The 18,411-nt window shown below is 43.5% G+C and overlaps 1 long non-coding RNA gene across 2 annotated transcripts in view; it reads left to right on the forward strand.

Moving 5' to 3' along the window:
* The window catches only part of LOC140075058 (uncharacterized), a 183,296-nt gene that overhangs the window by 136,884 nt on the left and 28,001 nt on the right, over positions 1–18,411 (forward strand). Inside the window, exons 3-4 of one of the 2 annotated variants that reach the window (XR_011849336.1) lie at positions 4,595–5,329; positions 5,555–6,936. This is a non-coding gene — a long non-coding RNA (uncharacterized lncRNA). Of the gene's footprint in view, positions 1–4,594; positions 6,937–18,411 lie in introns of both variants that reach the window. The other variant, XR_011849335.1, reaches the window with a different exon arrangement.

Genomic DNA, 18,411 nt, shown 5'->3' on the forward strand with positions numbered 1-18,411 from the left:
TGTATACTGGGGCACAGGGACTGACAGGCCATATACTGGGGCACAGGGACTGACAGGCTATATACTGGGGCACAGGGGCTGGCAGGATATATACTGGGGAAGGGGCTGGCATGCTATATACTGGGGCACAGGGGCTGACAGGGTATATACTGGGGCACAGGGGCTGACAGGCTGTATCCTGGGGCACAGGGGCTGACAGGCTGTATTCTGGGACACAGAAGCTGACAGGCTGTATACTGGGGCACAGGGGCTGACAGGCTATATACTGGGGCACGGGGGCTGGCAGGCTGTATACTGGAGCACAGGGGCTGGCAGGCTATATACTGGGGTTGGCAGTGGCTGGCACGCTATATACTGGGGCACAGGGGCTGGCAGGCTATATACTGGGGCACAGGGGCTGGCAGGCTGTATACTGGGGCACAGCGGTTGGCAGGCTATATACTGGGGCACAGGGGCTGACAGGCTGTATACTGGGGCACAGGGGCTGGCAGGCTATATACTGGGGCACAGGGGCTGCCAGGCTGTATGCTGGGGCACAGGGGCTGACAGGCCATATACTGGGGCACAGGGACTGACAGGCTATATACTGGAGCACAGGGGCTGGCAGGCTATATACTGGGGAAGGGGCTGGCATGCTATATACTGGGGCACAGGGGCTGACAGGCTGTATTCTGGGACACAGGGGCTGACAGGCTGTATACTGGGGCACAGGGGCTGACAGGCTATATACTGGGGCACGGGGGCTGGCAGGCTGTATACTGGAGCACAGGGGCTGGCAGGCTATATACTGGGGTTGGCAGTGGCTGGCACGCTATATACTGGGGCACAGGGGCTGGCAGGCTATATACTGGGGCCGGGGCTGGCTGGCTATGTACTGGGTCAGGGGCTGGCAGGGTATATACTGGGGCACAGGGGCTTGCAGGCTATATCCTGGGGCACAGGGGCTGGCAGGCTGTATACTGGGGCACAGCGGTTGGCAGGCTATATACTGGGGCACAGGGGCTGGCATGCTATATACTGGGGCACAGGGGCGTGCAGGCTATATACTGGGGAAGGGGCTGGCATGCTATATACTGGGGCACAGGGGCTGGCAGGGTATATACTGGGGCACAGGGGCTGACAGGCTATATCCTGGGGCACAGGGGCTGACAGGCTGTATTCTGGGACACAGGGGCTGACAGGCTGTATACTGGGGCACAGGGGCTGACAGGCTATATACTGGGGCACGGGGGCTGGCAGGCTGTATACTGGAGCACAGGGGCTGGCAGGCTATATACTGGGGTTGGCAGTGGCTGGCACGCTATATACTGGGGCACAGGGGCTGGCAGGCTATATACTGGGGCCGGAGCTGGCTGGCTATGTACTGGGTCAGGGGCTGGCAGGGTATATACTGGGGCACAGGGGCTTGCAGGCTATATCCTGGGGCACAGGGGCTGGCAGGCTGTATACTGGGGCACAGCGGTTGGCAGGCTATATACTGGGGCACAGGGGCTGGCATGCTATATACTGGGGCACAGGGGCTGGCAGGCTATATACTGGGGAAGGGGCTGGCACGCTATATACTGGGGCACAGGGGCTGGCAGGGTATATACATATCCATATACATGCACATCTATAAATTATTGACACACAATTTCCTGATTAAAACATACTGCATACACATTATACACATGAACATTTAAAGCGAATGCACTATACACAGATACAAATACACATTATACACATGAACATATACATATGAAAATATACAGTACACATAAACATATACAGCATAAAGATCCTTGCGCTTTGCATCCTCAAACCAAGAAAATGTGCAGGGTCCTAGAGATGATACATTGGGAAGTGATGGAATAAGGGTGGTGGAGGGCTCTGGTGAACACACGATTGTTTTCAAAAAAGTAAATGTTACTTGTAATAAATATATACACCCCCCCCCCAGTAATAAATATACAGCCCCCAGTACTATATATACAGCCCCCAGTACTATATATACAGCCCCCTGTAATAAATATATATTACAGGGGGGTATATATATATTACTGGGGGCTATGTAATATATATATATATATATATATATATATATATATATAAATATTATATTATACAGCACAAAGTAATACACAGTCTATGGCAGAGCATGGAACTTCTGAACAGTTGGAGTAGAAACCTGGGGAGCCAGAGCTGGACCTGAACCTATAGGCAGTGATTCGCCCACACTTGGTGGGTGCCCCTTTAAGGGCAAAGTGGTCTATGGTGTTGGGCAGACAGTCTCCAAATTAGCCGCTCTTGTGATTAATGGCTTCCTATGACCCTAATCCTTGTTGTAGATATTTCAATAACAGCAGCAAGAACTATGATTAGGCAGAGCTCAGGATTGGCCAATCCAGATGGTAGCAGGATTATAATGATAAAATAGACACATTTTCGGCAGTAATCTGTTCTATTGGGTTATACTAGAAATGTTATACAATATTGGCAAACAATAATGACATTTATTCTGACATACAATATTAGATCAGTATTACTAAATGTTAGTAAGAAATTATCAGTAGTTCAGTGTATCAGAATGTACTAAAGATTTTTCTGAATGATAACATTTGTGTAAAGAATAATAAAATACAATATGATACAAATATTATGGTAAAAATTACAGGGATCAACAAACACTGAGAAAAATAATGATAAAGTAACATAAAGACTCATGTAATAATTATGGAAAGTTGCAAATAATAAGAAAAGAGGACCTGTCACCCTTAAAAATCGCACTAGGAGCAGCTTCCTAAAGTAAGGAGCTGCTAGCGCTACCCCATTATTAGCAGTGATAAACTGCTAGCTTTACTGAAACCCTCCAATAAAGTTAGCGCACACTGTAGCACCGTACCCTCAAAACGTCGGACTGAGCTTACAGTGGTCCGGCGGATTTATAAGGGGATCTGTGAAGGCGGTGACTGCAGCATGAAGCCCGGCAGTCACCACCAGCCTATGGCGTGGGAGCAGAAGTCCGGGGAAAAGGCAGCGCCTCGGACCGCCCCCTCATGAATATGCCGGACCACTGTGAGCTTAGTTCGTTTTTTTGAGGATACGGCGCTGCAGTGGCTTCTAGATTTATCGGAGGGTTTTCAAAAAAGGGAAGCGCTAGAAGTTGCTGACTTTGTTAAGCAGATCCTAGTGCATTTTGTAAGGGTGAGAGGTCTTCTTTAAAGAAAACCAAAGATCCCTAAATCAGTGTCAAGACCCTTTTGTGACAGCGAATCAATAAAATAATGTGAGATTCCCCCGTAGACGTCTTGGATATATAATTGTCCCCCCCACCCCCATTCTGTTATCACTAATTGATATAACATGGATCCTGAAAGATTTGGGACTGCAGTTATGGACTTTTTATAGTGCAGTGAGAAATTGTTTCTCTAAACCTTCCCTAATGATCACAATATGGTCATTGATGTCATGTCTGAGGCGTCTCCTGGTGCGCCCCATGGATTACATTTTGCAGGTACATTCTACAAAGCAGACGACCCCCGGGAGGAACAGGTAAGGAATTCATCTGTTTAATGTTCATTTCCAGTGGATTTTCTCTCTTCCTATAAGGATGTGCAGTTACAGCTGCTCCTTCAGAGAAAGTCACATTGTGAATGGTAAAGGTTTAGACGTGGTGATCGGAGAGCTCATCCTTCTTCTATAGAACAGATGGGAAATGTAAAACTCTAAGAGAAACAAAAATTTTACTACAATTTAAGAATAAACATAACAAGATGGAGTGAATCATCCGGAAGCATTGGCCCCTTATCCAGGGTGATAAGACAATAGGCCCCTTCCTTCCAAATCCACCGCCCATCATTTACACCAGAGCACAGGACCTTGGTGACAGAATAGCCCCCACAGTCACAGGTTTAAACAATCACCATTACATGTATAGTGTTTATATACTACTAGATGTGACTATTAGTGATCACAGCCACAGGGGAAATTGTTACTATCATACAGGCTTTATAGGTAGATGGTAACTGACTGTATCTATGTATTTTTGTACAAATCTGACTTTCACCTGATGTCTTATAAAACATAATGGGGGATATATATAAGGGCTTTATATGGCTACAAGCCCAGGAATAATCACAAAAATTTATGAACCACCAGATTATCCGGTGCGATGTGGCCTTTATGATGTTACGCAAAATTTTTATATTTAGCCAATTGTTGTCTGTTTAGCAACTGCTCTATATTCATTTTGTGTTATTTTATCCATATTGAATTGGCTCATACTGTGCAAATTAGGACTATTTAAGTTAAAGTTTAAATAGTTTAAATAGTTATGGACCCTACTAGTGCCAATACAGTAGTGTAACACATCCTCCCACTATATCCTGTAACACCCAGGATGTATTAGAGCACAGCCCGGCCTTAGTCGGCCAGTGATTATTACAGGCTGCAATTATTCATGGAGACACTATTGATGTAATAGAATATATAGAACATGAGTAGCCATAGCTATGACATCAAACAGCTCAACAGAAGGATGTGTTACAAGAGGTAGACATTATACAGAGGAAAGGTTGATATAAGTCCTACTATTTATGTAATTTGTTCTTTTTAGCCATGTTCACACATGGGGAAACAAAACGAAAGAAAGGATGAAAGAAAGGATGAAAGGAAGGATGAAAGGAAGGAGGAAAGGAAGGAGGAAAGGAAGGAGGAAAGGAAGGAGGAAAGGAGGGAGGAAAGGAAGGAGGAAAGGAAGCGAGAAAGAAAGAAAGAAAAAAGGGGCGAGGAACGAAGGGAAGGAGGATAGGAAGGAGGAAACAGAGAAAAGAAAAATAAGGAAAACAAAGAGAGAAAATAGAAAAGAAAATGTAAAAATAGAGAATCAGAAAAAAAAGTCAAAAGAAAGAAGCCTTAATCATGTAATTTCTGCAGATTATTTTACTGTCAACTAAAAATAAAGTATATCATCCTCCTACTGTACCTGGGGCAGTTTTCAGTCCATGGAATACAACCACCATCCACACCATCCAGTGTTTCATGGACTGAGAAAAATAAAGAAAAGAAAAACAAAGAGAGAAAATAGAAAAGAAAATGTAAAAATAGAGAATCAGAAAAAAAGTCAAAAGAAAGAAGCCTTAATCATGTAATTTCTGCAGAATATTTTACTGTCAACTAAAAATAAAGTATATCATCCTCCTACTGTACCTGGGTCAGTTTTCAGTCCATGGAATACAACCACCATCCAAACCATCCAGTGTTTCATGGCCTGAGAAAAATAATGAAAAGAAAAACAAAGAGAGAAAATAAAAAGAAAAGAAAATGTAAAAATAGAGAATCAGAAAAAAAAGTCAAAAGAAAGAAGCCTTAATCATGTAATTTCTGCAGAATATTTTACTGTCAACTAAAAATAAAGTATATCATGCTCCTACTGTACCTGGGGCAGTTTTCAGTCCATGGAATACAACCACCATCCACACCATCCAGTGTCTCATGGACTGAGAAAAATAAAGAAAAGAAAAACAAAGAGAGAAAATAGAAAAGAAAATGTAAAAATAGAGAATCAGAAAAAAAGTCAAAAGAAAGAAGCCTTAATCATGTAATTTCAGTCCATGGAATACAACCACCATCCAAACCACCCCGTGTTTCATGGACTGAGAAAAATAAAGAAAAGAAAAACAAAGAGAGAAAATAGAAAAGAAAATGTAAAAATAGAGAATCAGAAAAAAAAGTCAAAAGAAAGAAGCCTTAATCATGTAATTTCTGCAGAATATTTTACTGTCAACTAAAAATAAAGTATATCATCCTCCTACTGTACCTGGGGCAGTTTTCAGTCCATGGAATACAACCACCATCCACACCATCCAGTGTTTCATGGACTGAGAAAAATAAAGAAAAGAAAAACAAAGAGAGAAAATAGAAAAGAAAATGTAAAAATAGAGAATCAGAAAAAAAAGTCAAAAGAAAGAAGCCTTAATCATGTAATTTCTGCAGAATATTTTACTGTCAACTAAAAATAAAGTATATCATCCTCCTACTGTACCTGGGGCAGTTTTCAGTCCATGGAATACAACCACCATCCACACCATCCAGTGTTTCATGGACTGAGAAAAATAAAGAAAAGAAAAACAAAGAGAGAAAATAGAAAAGATAATGTAAAAATAGAGAATCAGAAAAAAAGTCAAACGAAAGAAGCCTTAATCATGTAATTTCTGCAGAATATTTTGCTGTCAACTAAAAATAAAGTATATCATCCTCCTACTGTACCTGGGGCAGTTTTCAGTCCATGGAATACAACCACCATCCACACCATCCAGTGTTTCATGGACTGAGAAAAATAAAGAAAAGAAAAACAAAGAGAGAAAATAGAAAAGAAAATGTAAAAATAGAGAATCAGAAAAAAAGTCAAAAGAAAGAAGCCTTAATCATGTAATTTCAGTCCATGGAATACAACCACCATCCAAACCACCCAGTGTTTCATGGACTGAGAAAAATAATGAAAAGAAAAACAAAGAGAGAAAGTAAAAAGAAAAGAAAATGTAAAAAAAGAGAATCAGAAAAAAAGTCAAAAGAAAGAAGCCTTAATCATGTAATTTCAGTCCATGGAATACAACCACCATCCAAACCACCCCGTGTTTCATGGACTGAGAAAAATAAAGAAAAGAAAAACAAAGAGAGAAAATAGAAAAGATAATGTAAAAATAGAGAATCAGAAAAAAAGTCAAACGAAAGAAGCCTTAATCATGTAATTTCTGCAGAATATTTTACTGTCAACTAAAAATAAAGTATATCATCCTCCTACTGTACCTGGGGCAGTTTTCAGTCCATGGAATACAACCACCATCCAAACCATCCAGTGTTTCATTGACTGAGAAAGAAAAGAAAGAAAAAGAAAGAAAATAAAAAGAGGAGATATGAAGACGTCTGCTGCAGAGTGTCATCCCTTGCTGACAGGAGGTAGGTGCTCATTCCTCTAGTGTTATTGTTGCAGTTTTAGTCTTTTAGCAGGATAAGAAATGTTCTCATAATGTTCTCCAGAACTGGTTCCCGTAACTTTTGGGTCTGTAGATCTTTCTAGACGTTATGTACATAGAATACTGGAACATGCGCTGCACAGGATGAGCTGATTTGGTATGAATAAAATGAAATAAAGTAAAATAAAAACCTTAAAGCTGTAAAACAGAATAAGTATAGAGCGGTTGGTAATCAGCCAGTGATTGCTGCTTATAGAACCAGTGCAGTCTGTACTATGTGCAGTGTCCTGTGTAGTGTGCAGGGGGCGCCAGATTAAGGATTTCTTTTGCCGGTTTTCCATGAATCTGGCGCCGCCTGCACTGCTCCGGCAGAGTGCACCATTTTTTTTGGTGCACCTTTTACTTGGGCCGTGCAACACATTTCTGTCAGACTTTGCATTATAAATGTGGCGCACGGCCCGACTGAGCACCGGACGCCCATTTCAGTGGCGAACACTTCTTATATACATGTGGAAGCAGTTTACACATTGAAGAAGGTGCAAAGTCCGACAGAAAACTGGCGCAGGGGCTTCAGTAAATCTGGGCCCATGATGTATAAACCATCAGGTAAAAGTCAGATTTGGACGGGGGATAATGTCTGTTATAGTGTAAGTATAAAGTGTGCACAAAAGCTCCAATGATACAACCTCTGTCTGTGCTCACACATAGTCACATCTAGTAGTATATACAGACATGATGGGATATATTATTCCTGGGGATAGAGATGGATGATTAGGTAAGTACTGTAAGTGATGCTGGAGAGAAATCTTTCCATGTGGTGACAATAAGGTGGTGGTGTCACTTACTCAGCCAGTAGTGTGAGACCTCAGTACCTCCATATCACATGCTGGGAAGGCCGTCTCCCCCTGCCCCATGTTACATGCTGCGCATTGTACAGCATAATATGTATATAACAGGGCACATCCTCACAGCACAGAGCGGAGCCATCAGCCCAGATGGGAAATGTCATGGAAGGGGCTGCAGGACGGAGGAACAACTTCCCCATGAGGTCACAAGTTACTGGACTGCATGGAGTCAGATCTGTGACAGTCCCCCTGCCATAAGAAGACCGACTGACAGTGACTACATCCATGTAAGTGTATGTATATGCCCTATGTCTGTATCTGCTGTGTGTGCCTATTTTCTGTAGGTGTGTGTGGATATACTGTATGTGTGAATATGCTGTGTGTATTGGCTGTATATGTGTGTATATGTTCTATACATAGTATGTGTACGCCCAACTGTATATGAAGGGTTCACCTGGACTGGTGGAGGCAGGTAGTGGTGGAAGGGGTTAATTTGAGGCCATGCACTTTAATAGGAGAGGTTTTGCTGCAGTGCACTTTCCTCCTCCCCCTTTTCCTGTTTAGCAGGTCTCCTCTTCTCCATCTGTGTACTGCGACACTCACCAGAAGCAGTACCTCCCTTCCTCCCTAATTTATTGTTTCCTTTTACTGTTTTGAGTATCTGTGTCTTATAGTTCTGAAGTCACAGCTGGCGGAGTAAAATTGAAGATGAGAGAATGCTGCTTTGCTCGTCTGGCCGACTTGTCACCTGGGAGTCCAGATGGGTACAGTGCAGTCCTGAGCCGTTGTTCCTTTGGATGGAGAGATCACAATACAAGTGCCTACCGTTTTAAGATTTACGTGTTTTGAAAATTGTTAAAGAAAATATTATGTTAATAAATGCTGTGACTGGTTTTTCACCGCCCAACATGAGACTCGGTGTTTACTGATTTACATATTAAAGTATTATGTGGGGATATTATGTTATTGGGATAACAGAGTTTTATTGCCTAAGAAAGTGCCGGGTTGGGCAGTCTTTATATACTTCATGTCTAAGTATAAGATGTATATATACTATATGGGGGATATTTATCAGGGCCTCTGCGCCACGTCACTGGTGTAGAAGCCCTGAAATAATTGCCAATGCTAACTTATTGCAAGCACTTGCGATTATTTTCCCCAATCCGCCACCTTTACCCCAGTGTGGCGTGAAGGGGGACGGGGACGGGGACGCGACCAGACGTGCAGAGGCTTTACTGTCCCTCTACTGAGGCTGTATTGTCCCCACGCCTGCGCACTTGCTGCAGCCGGCAAATTTTTAAACGCTGCGCAGGACCCCACCGTAGCCGGAGCCTCTTCATGTATCGGGCTGCAAGAGCGCTGGCGTTGATAAATAACCCCCATATGTGTATATAGAGGGGCACATTGACTTATAATGTAGCCAACTGCACTAAAAGTTCTCTGCCAGTGTATGATGCTGCGCCAGATTCATTAAGAACGTGCGCCAGAAGTCATGAATCCACACACCGCGTGCACTACTCCTACTTCTACTATCACAATGCACTTACATGTCCGCTTGGGGGGGGACACCACCAAATACAGAATGGTGGCGTTGGGGAGCGGGGTGGGGGGGATCTGTGCTGACTTCAATATGTCATGACGTGATCAGTCATGACTGCGATCACTGTCACTGGCCAGTCTGATTGGTCACTGATCAACATCACAGGACCAATCAAATTTCAGTGGGTAGGTGTCCCCTTGCGATCCCCACCCACCTCATGCACTCGTCACCCTGTCTCACAAACCACAGAACCAGGAAGTCACTGCGCTCAGGGTCCAATATATATCGGACCGGAGTACGAAGGAGTTAAAAAGACTGGAGTGCTATCAATGGTAAAAACTGGCATGGATCTACATCAACACATTTTCAGTAGTATTCAGTTCTTTTTAGTAATCCTAGTAACATTGTACAATAATATAACACAATAATGATGTATAATATGACATACAATTTTAGAAGAGTATTTATAGCAGGACCATAACTACAGGGTTAGCACATGGGGCCCACAGTGTCCGGGGGCCGTGGCATCTGGAGTACTGGGTGTATATGATATATGTTTCTGTATAACTTTATGTCTTTGTATCTATTTGTGTATTTACAGTATGTATGTTACAATGTGTATATACTTTATATGTATGTGATGTGTATATACTGCATGGGTGTATATGGTACTGTGTGAATATGTGTATTTGCTGTATGTATATGTGGTGTGTATACTGTATGTAAGTTTATGTTGTATGTGTCTGTGGTGTTTATACTGTATGTATATGTGGTGTGTATACTTTATGTATGTTTATGCTGTATGTATATGTGGTGTGTATACTGTATGTATGTTTATGCTGCATGTGTACGTGCTGTGTATATACTGTATGTATGTTTATGCTGTATGTGCTGTGTATATACTGAATGTATGTTTTTATATGCTGTATGTGCTGTGTATATACGCCCCGTTCTCCTCAGTCCATGTTGTGAAGTGAAGAGAACGGAGCCTGTGTCCTCATGCAATCCCCTCAGAGTTAGAACCTGCCATTTTAACCCCTTGATCACAGCTGCTCCTCTGTGATAGATTTCTCCCACACTTTAAGGGAGTTCCCAGTTTCTTTTTTTTTTGTCTAAAAAACTAATTAAATAAAAGTCAGTGCTAGTTAGTATCAGTGTCAGTCAGAGTCAGTGAGAGTCAGTCAGCGTACGTCACTGTCAGCGTAAGTCCCACAGCGTTATCCATTGTCGACTGACAGTTTTGAGCAGTGACAGTTCGTCAGTGTCACTCCAGCTGTCAGTGTGTACGCTTGTTACAGTCCCAAGTAAAGTACATTACACATTGTTACAGTAGCAAATAAAGTGCATTAGACAAAATGACACAAAGAACATACAGCGCTGAAGAGGCGTATGCTATGTTATCCTCAGACACAGATGCCCCCTATGTACAGGAATATAACTGCTATAATACTGCCCCCTATGTACAGGAATATAACTGCTATAATACAGCCCCCTATGTACAAGAATATAACTACTATAATACTGCCCCCTATGTACAGGAATATAACTACTATAATACTGCCCCCTATGTACAGGAATATAACTGCTATAATACTGACCCATATGTACAGGAATATAACTACTATAATACTGCCCCCTATGTACTAGAGTATAACTACTATAATACTGCCTCCTATGTACAGGAATATAACTACTATAATACTGCCCCCTATGTACAGGAATATAACTACTGTAATACTGCCCCCTATGTACAGGAATATAACTGCTATCATACTGACCCCTATGTACAAGAATATAACTACTATAATACTACCCTGTGACATGAAATGGGAGTGGGGGGTTAGTCACAACTACCACAACATGATGAAGCAGTATGGATGGAAGGGTGAATGGTGGGAGTTCCATTGGTGGCTGTTAGTGGTATAGCCGCAGGTGAAATGCTTTACACTGCAGTACATTATCGTTATTAATCAGTGATCAAGAGTTTGTTTATAAAGAAAATTAATAAAAACAAAACTAAAAAAATGTTTTTCAATTATAAACCATTTTACCAACTAAATAAGACAATACAAATACAAAAGAGAAGATATTTCCTAATGACCTGTAATGTTATAATATTCATGCTGAGATTTGCATCACATTGTACTCATTCCACTCAGTGAATTATAACTTTACTATATCGATACAATAATGTTTATTTGTAGAATCACAATTCTAATGCCGGTAGCTGTATAAAAGGAAGTTCAGGTTCTTTACAGAAGTATTTTGTTCAATAGCAGGAGTCCTAACATCGAGAAAATACCAAAAGCTGAAGGTTTGCCTGAAAATAAAAATTGGATTTTCAGTAATCTCAGTCAGGATCATATAGTAGGCTTATACTCAAGAAGACTATGAAAAAACAAAGTGGAAAACTTTTAATATAAAACAACTGTAAAATAAAAACTACATAGAAAACAAACAAAACCCAAGCTTTATTATTTCTACATAGAATGGATATGCTCCAGATATTCTGTCCACATATTGAGGATAAACAAAATCTGCTTTGTAGTCTAATTGTTCCTGCACAATGGATCAAATTGTACCAAATGGTCTTATCGTTTGATTGTAGAATTAGTACGAATCAAATTGACATATTTTCTGATTCACTGTGGATAAATCTTGTATATAGGATGATAATGGAAGTCGGAGCCATTACAATGTCCATTCATTTGAATGGACTTTTGATGTTTTTTGTTACTGTCCGTTAGGCTTCCATTTTTGTCGTTTAAAGGGGTTGTCCGAGTCCTAAAAAAAGTATCATGTGGCCGGGATGTGGCTTCTTAAAACAATAAACTACTACTTACCTCAGCGGTCCCTCCCGGTGTCCTGCACCACTGTCTCTCTGGTCCTGACTGTGCAACATCCCCCACCGGGGCCTAGCCTTTTCTTGGGGCTTAGAGACAGCCGGGGCCCGCAGTACCTGAGTGGCTGGCGATTGCGGCCTAGGCACGCTAGTGTCACGGTGCTTGGTATGGGGAACCGGAGGGCTGTCCTACACCCTGGCAGGTCTCCAGCAGGGTGGTGTTGGCAAGAAATGATGAGGGAGAGGCTGCTATAGCGGTTCTCCCTGGGGCAACCCTTTGATGTCTAAAGTATGAGTCTCTGTGTGGTGGATAGGGTGCCTGTGATGGTGACAGCTGTAGTAGCAGGGACCAGACGGAGGCAGACGTTGAACAAAAATAACTTACAGTTCTTTATTGGAACAGTAGCAACGTGCCTTGACAAATAGTAGAATGTTGGAGATGCAGTTGGAGAGAGCCACAGGAGTAGATCACCAGCCTGGATGCAAGGGCAGGCTGGGAGGTAGCTGTGTCCTAGTAGGATGCTTCAGCTTGTCCTGCGTTGCTTCAGATATCACCCTTGATACAGGCTGCAAGCTACATGGTGGGATGTATTCGCAACAACCCCTCTGCCTTGCATCGGCATGGGTGTTGCAATTGTTTACAGGGGTAAGGAAGCAGTGCCTTCCCGTCCCCATACCTTGGCCAATGATACAGTGCTGGGAATAGGGATGGCTGGGGATGATCAGCCACCTCGGCTGGCTTCCGTGCCCCTGTAAAAAAACGACAGTGTGGGACAACGAGAGGGACCACATAGGGAAGTAATAGTTTATTGTTTTAAGCAGCCCCATCCCGGCCACATATCACTTTTTTAGACCTTGGAAACCCCCTTTAAGTGAAAACTGAAATAAAGAAATTGGTAAAAAAATGAATCCAGAGAGATCCCTGTTATAAGAAAAAATATCTGTGTTTGAAAGGAATTTCTTAGGGTGACATCTGTGACAAAACATGCAAATTCTACATTTTGAAAATGTAGAAAGGGAATCTTTCCTGGCTGCAACTATGTCAACTGTGGTTATATGGATAAAGGTTCACAGTTTACACAAAACGATAAAGAATATGATGTATACAAGTAATTATGCGATCCACTTGTTAAATGTGGTCTCCTCTATGTAGAATATAAAGTACGATTCACACAACATTTTTACAGTATTCACTCTAGAAGAAAGAATTTACCTGTCCTCAAACATTTTTTGGATGCATCTCAGATTCAAATTCGTTGATCATATTCCTCCCTTACATAGAGGAGGAGATTGTGAACTTATACTTAAGCACAGAGAATTAAACATTACCAGTACTATATGATCTGGTATTATTCCCTTAATTTAACTTGGTGAATACTGATTTATCTAAGCGAGTTTAGGTGAAATACATTAAATATTGTTAATATTTTTTTTTTGTTATTTATACACACACACACACACATATACAGTATATACACTCACCGGCCACTTTATTAGGTACACCTGTCCAACTGCTCGTTAACACTTAATTTCTAATCAGCCAATCACATGGCGGCAACTCAGTGCATTTAGGCATAAGGCATGGTCACAATCTCCTGCAGTTCAAACCGAGCATCAGTATGGGGAAGAAAGGTGATTTGAGTGCCTTTGAATGTGGCATGGTTGTTGGTGCCAGAAGGGCTGGTCTGAGTATTTCAGAAACTGCTGATCTACTGGGATTTTCACGCACAACTATCTCTAGGGTTTACAGAGAATGGTCCGAAAAAGAAAAAACATCCAGTGAGCGGCAGTTCTGTGGGCGGAAATGCCTTGTTGATGCCAGAGGTCAGAGGAGAATCGGCAGACTGGTTCGAGCTGATAGAAAAGCAACAGTGACTCAAATCGCCACCCGTTACAACCAAGGTAGGCAGAAGAGCATCTCTGAACGCACAGTACGTCGAACTTTGAGGCAGATGGGCTACAGCAGCAGAAGACCACACCGGGTGCCACTCCTTTCAGCTCAGAACAGGAAACTGAGGCTACAATTTGCACAAGCTCATCGAAATTGGACAGTAGAAGATTGGAAAAACGTTGCCTGGTCTGATGAGTCTCGATTTCTGCTGCGACATTCGGATGGTAGGGTCAGAATTTGGCGTCAACAGCATGAAAGCATGGATCCATCCTGCCTTGTATCAACGGTTCAGGCTGGTGGTGGTAGTGTCATGGTGTGGGGAATATTTTCTTGGCACTCTTTGGGCCCCTTGGTACCAATTGAGCATCGCCACAGCCTACCTGAGTATTGTTGCTGACCATGTCCGTCCCTTTATGACCACAATCTACCCAACATCTGATGGCTACTTTCAGCAGGATAATGCGCCATGTCATAAAGCTGGAATCATCTCAGACTGGTTTCTTGAACATGACAATGAGTTCACTGTACTCAAGTGGCCTCCACAGTCACCAGATCTCAATCCAATAGAGCATCTTTGGGATGTAGTGGAACGGGAGATTCGCATCCTGGATGTGCAGCCAACAAATCTGCGGCAACTGTGTGATGCCATCATGCCAATATGGACCAAAATCTCTGAGGAATGCTTCCAGCACCTTGTTGAATCTATGCCACGAAGAATTGAGGCAGCTCTGAAGGCAAAAGGGGGTCCAACCCGTTACTAGCATGGTGTACCTAATATAGTGGCCGGTGAGTGTATATATATATATTTTTTTTTCCCCCTGAAACCCATGAGATCATTATCAAGCTTGCAGATACTGTTTCCTCTTCGTCTCTTTAATTATAACCATTACTTTTTTTCATATATTGTTCATATTTTTCTTTAACAATTAAAGATATTTTTCTTGGGGATCACATCATCTATTGCCTTTACAGTTTTTTTGGATTCTCCAGACGACAGGGTGAGCATCCATTATGTGCTGAATAGTTGTTTTTAAAGTGTACGCAGTTTGATCACGAGCAAACACTGGTTATTAGATATATCTCACTATTGGGCGCTAATAAATATGATCGTTGTTCATGTATTCTGTATGTCATGCATTTTTGTCAACACTATTGCACTTTGAAGTTGTATAGGGGTGGAGTTTGTTATGTGAAAAAAAAAAAACCTGTTTATAGTCACTTATACTTAGCTTGAGGAAGGCGCACTGTTTGAGCCGAACTGTGGCTCTTGTATATGGAATAAATCTACCACAACATTTTTTCACCTTATTTTTGGTGTGCTGCTTTTTTCCTTTGGCCATATGAAATAATAGGAATGGGGGCCTTGCTTGAGGGGGCTTACAGAAGGGTCCTTACAACATGGGGAAGCGGAATATCCTCTGTGTGCTGATACAGTTGGATTCATCCTTCAGTTTAGCTCCTCCCCAAAAGCGGGAGCATCGGCAGGAGAAAGTGATTGAAAGCTGCTGATGTTCCAAGTCTCTCCCCAATGACTCAACTGTCCTTACATGAGCTGTGACATCACCAGTGTAAACTCAACTGTACTGCTCCTTCTGGCAGACTTCTGCTCTTCTTCATCCAGTGTTTCCTGCTGGATTAGATGTATACTGGTCGGGCAGAGATAAATAGGATACCCCCAACAACCAGTATATGTCTATGGACAAGTCCAGCATGTATGTCAGGAGCTTTCCTGATGTATATGTGCCCAAAGATCTGAATGTAGCCTTAACCCTGTAGCGATCCGTGTCCGATATATCGGACGCAGAGCGAGGTGACTTAACGCTCCGCATCCGATATATCGAATGCGAGCGCTTCCTGCATTTAGGACGTCACCCTGTCGCGAGACAGGGTGACACGTCGGTGGGAGGTGTCGGCATCGCTAGCCGACACCCAACCGATGACATCACAGGACCTATTTGATTGGTCCTGTGATGTCGATCGCCGCCATTGGCCAATCGATCGCGATTTGCCAATGACAGCGATCCGTTCATTCCCGGGCTCACACAGCGGTGGGGTGTTGGCATCACTTGCCGACACCCCACCGATGACAGAACAGGACCGTTTTGATTGGTCCTGTGACATTGATCGCTGCCATTGGTCAATCGATCGCGATTGGCCAATGACAGTGATCTGTGATGCTGGGGGGCTGATCTAGCTCACACAACCCTCTCTAACAGCTCCATTTTGGTGTTGGAGTTGTGCTAGTGTGCTGTTCCTTACTGTATCCTAAAAACACTCACTTACCCCCCTCCCTTTACGTTTTCTCTATCTCCCACAACCGCACTTTTCAGTGCGATCAGTTAGGAGTTGGAGGAGTAGCATTTAGGAGTAGGAGTAGCGTTTAGGAGCAGGCGTGTGGAGGAGGAGAAGGCGTTGTGTGGAGGAGCAGGCGTGTGAAGGAGGAGAAGACGTTGTGTGGAGGAGCAGGCGTTGTGTGGAGGAGCAGGTGTTGTGTGCAGGGGGAGAAGGCGTTGTGTGCAGGAGGAGCAGGCGTTGTGTGGAGTAGGAAAAGGCGTTGTGTGGAGGAGCAGGCGTTGTGTGCAGGAGAAGGAGTGAGGAGGAGAAGGTGTGGAGTGGAGTTGAGTAGTGGAGTGGAGTAGTGAAGTGTAGTGGAGTAGTGGAGTGTAGTGTAGTAGCCGTTGTTCTGCAGAGGAGTAGGTGTAGTGTAGTGGAGTAGGTGTAGTGTAGTGTAGGTTCTGTACTACCCCCCCATCATGTCACAGAAAACATACACTGACTTGGAGGTCTACAACTATATGGCCTCCGATACGGAGTCAGCTAGTGGGGACGAGTGTCCGCTTTATTTGTCCTCCTTCCTCACAAAGCGACTCTGAGGAACCCCCGAGAAGGCGCTTACGTAGTGCCGAGGTGCCCGGGACTTCTGCTGGAGTGTCCGGGACTTCTGCTGGAGTGCCCGAGACTTCTGACCCCACATGGGTGACCCCCAGTAGTTATGCCCCTCAGGTCCCTGATTTTACGGCCAGTCCTGGGATATGCAGAGACACGGCAGGGCTCGGACCAGTGGACTACTAGTGGACTTTTCTAGTGAGGAGCTAATTAGTTTGATGGTGTCCCAGACCAATCTTTACGCTGCACAATACATTGCCCAAAACCCCACTTCTTTTTATGCGCAACCCCACAGGTGGACCCCTGTTAGTGCAGCAGAGATGGAGAAGTATTGGGGCAAAGTACTTCTTATGGGACTCATCAAAAAGCCCTCTATTAGGGACTATTGGAGCACAGACATACTGTACCACACCCCGATGTTCCGCATGGCGATGAGTAGGATGCGCTTTGAAGCCATCCATAGGTTTTTGCAGTTTGCCGTTAATTCTCAGTGCCCACCCAGAGATGACCCTAGTTATGATAGGCTGTATAAGGTCCGACCCATATTAGACTACCTGAGTGCCCAATTTATGGATGTGTATACTCCAGAGAGGCACATATCAGTGGACGAGTCCCTGGTACATTTCAAAGGGAGACTTCAGTTCCGCCAGTACCTGCTCAATAAGAGGGCAAGGTATGGCATGAAGATGTATAAGCTGTGTGAGAGTGCATCAGGGTACACTTTTAGGTTCAGGGTATATGAAGGGAAGGACTCTAGGATAGTGCCCCCTGAATGCCCCACCCTTCTTGGGAATAGCTGGAAAGATAGTTTGGGATTTGGTGCACCCACTATGGGACCAGGGCTACCATCTCTACCTGGATAATTTTTATACTAGTACTACCCTGTTCAAGTGCCTCGCTTCCAGACAAAATGCGGCATGCGGCACTGTACACAGAAATCAGAGAGGTCTCCCAAAGTCGCTGCTAGGGGAAAAGCTCAGGAGGCACGAGAGCCGAGCACTGAGCAGCGACTCAGTATTGTGTGTTAGGTACAAGAACAAGAGGGACGTCCTTGTACTAACAATCCAGGGGTGGATTTGTCGGACCAGTTGCTTCAGCCATATAACGCCATGTGGAAGTCGAGGGTGTGGTACAAGAAGCTGGCCGTGCACATCATGCAGATGGCATTGTATAATGCTTACGTGCTACATCGATGTGCCAGCAAGAGGGGAACTTTCCTGGAATTTCAAGAGGTGGTAGTGAAGCAGTTGATTTTTAGAGACCAGGAAGGGGGGAGTGCTAGCACATCTGGAAGCGAGGCCACATCACGTATTGTACCAGGGCAGCACTTTCCAGGAGAAGTTCCCCAAACTGCCAGCAAGGGAAGGACACAGAAGAGATGCAGGGTGTGCTCAAAAAGGGGTATAAAAAAACAAACTATCTACCAGTGTGACACATGCCCCGAGAAACCAGGG

The sequence above is a fragment of the Engystomops pustulosus genome, chromosome 8, assembly GCF_040894005.1.
Source record: "Engystomops pustulosus chromosome 8, aEngPut4.maternal, whole genome shotgun sequence".
NCBI classification, from domain to species: domain Eukaryota; kingdom Metazoa; phylum Chordata; class Amphibia; order Anura; family Leptodactylidae; genus Engystomops; species Engystomops pustulosus.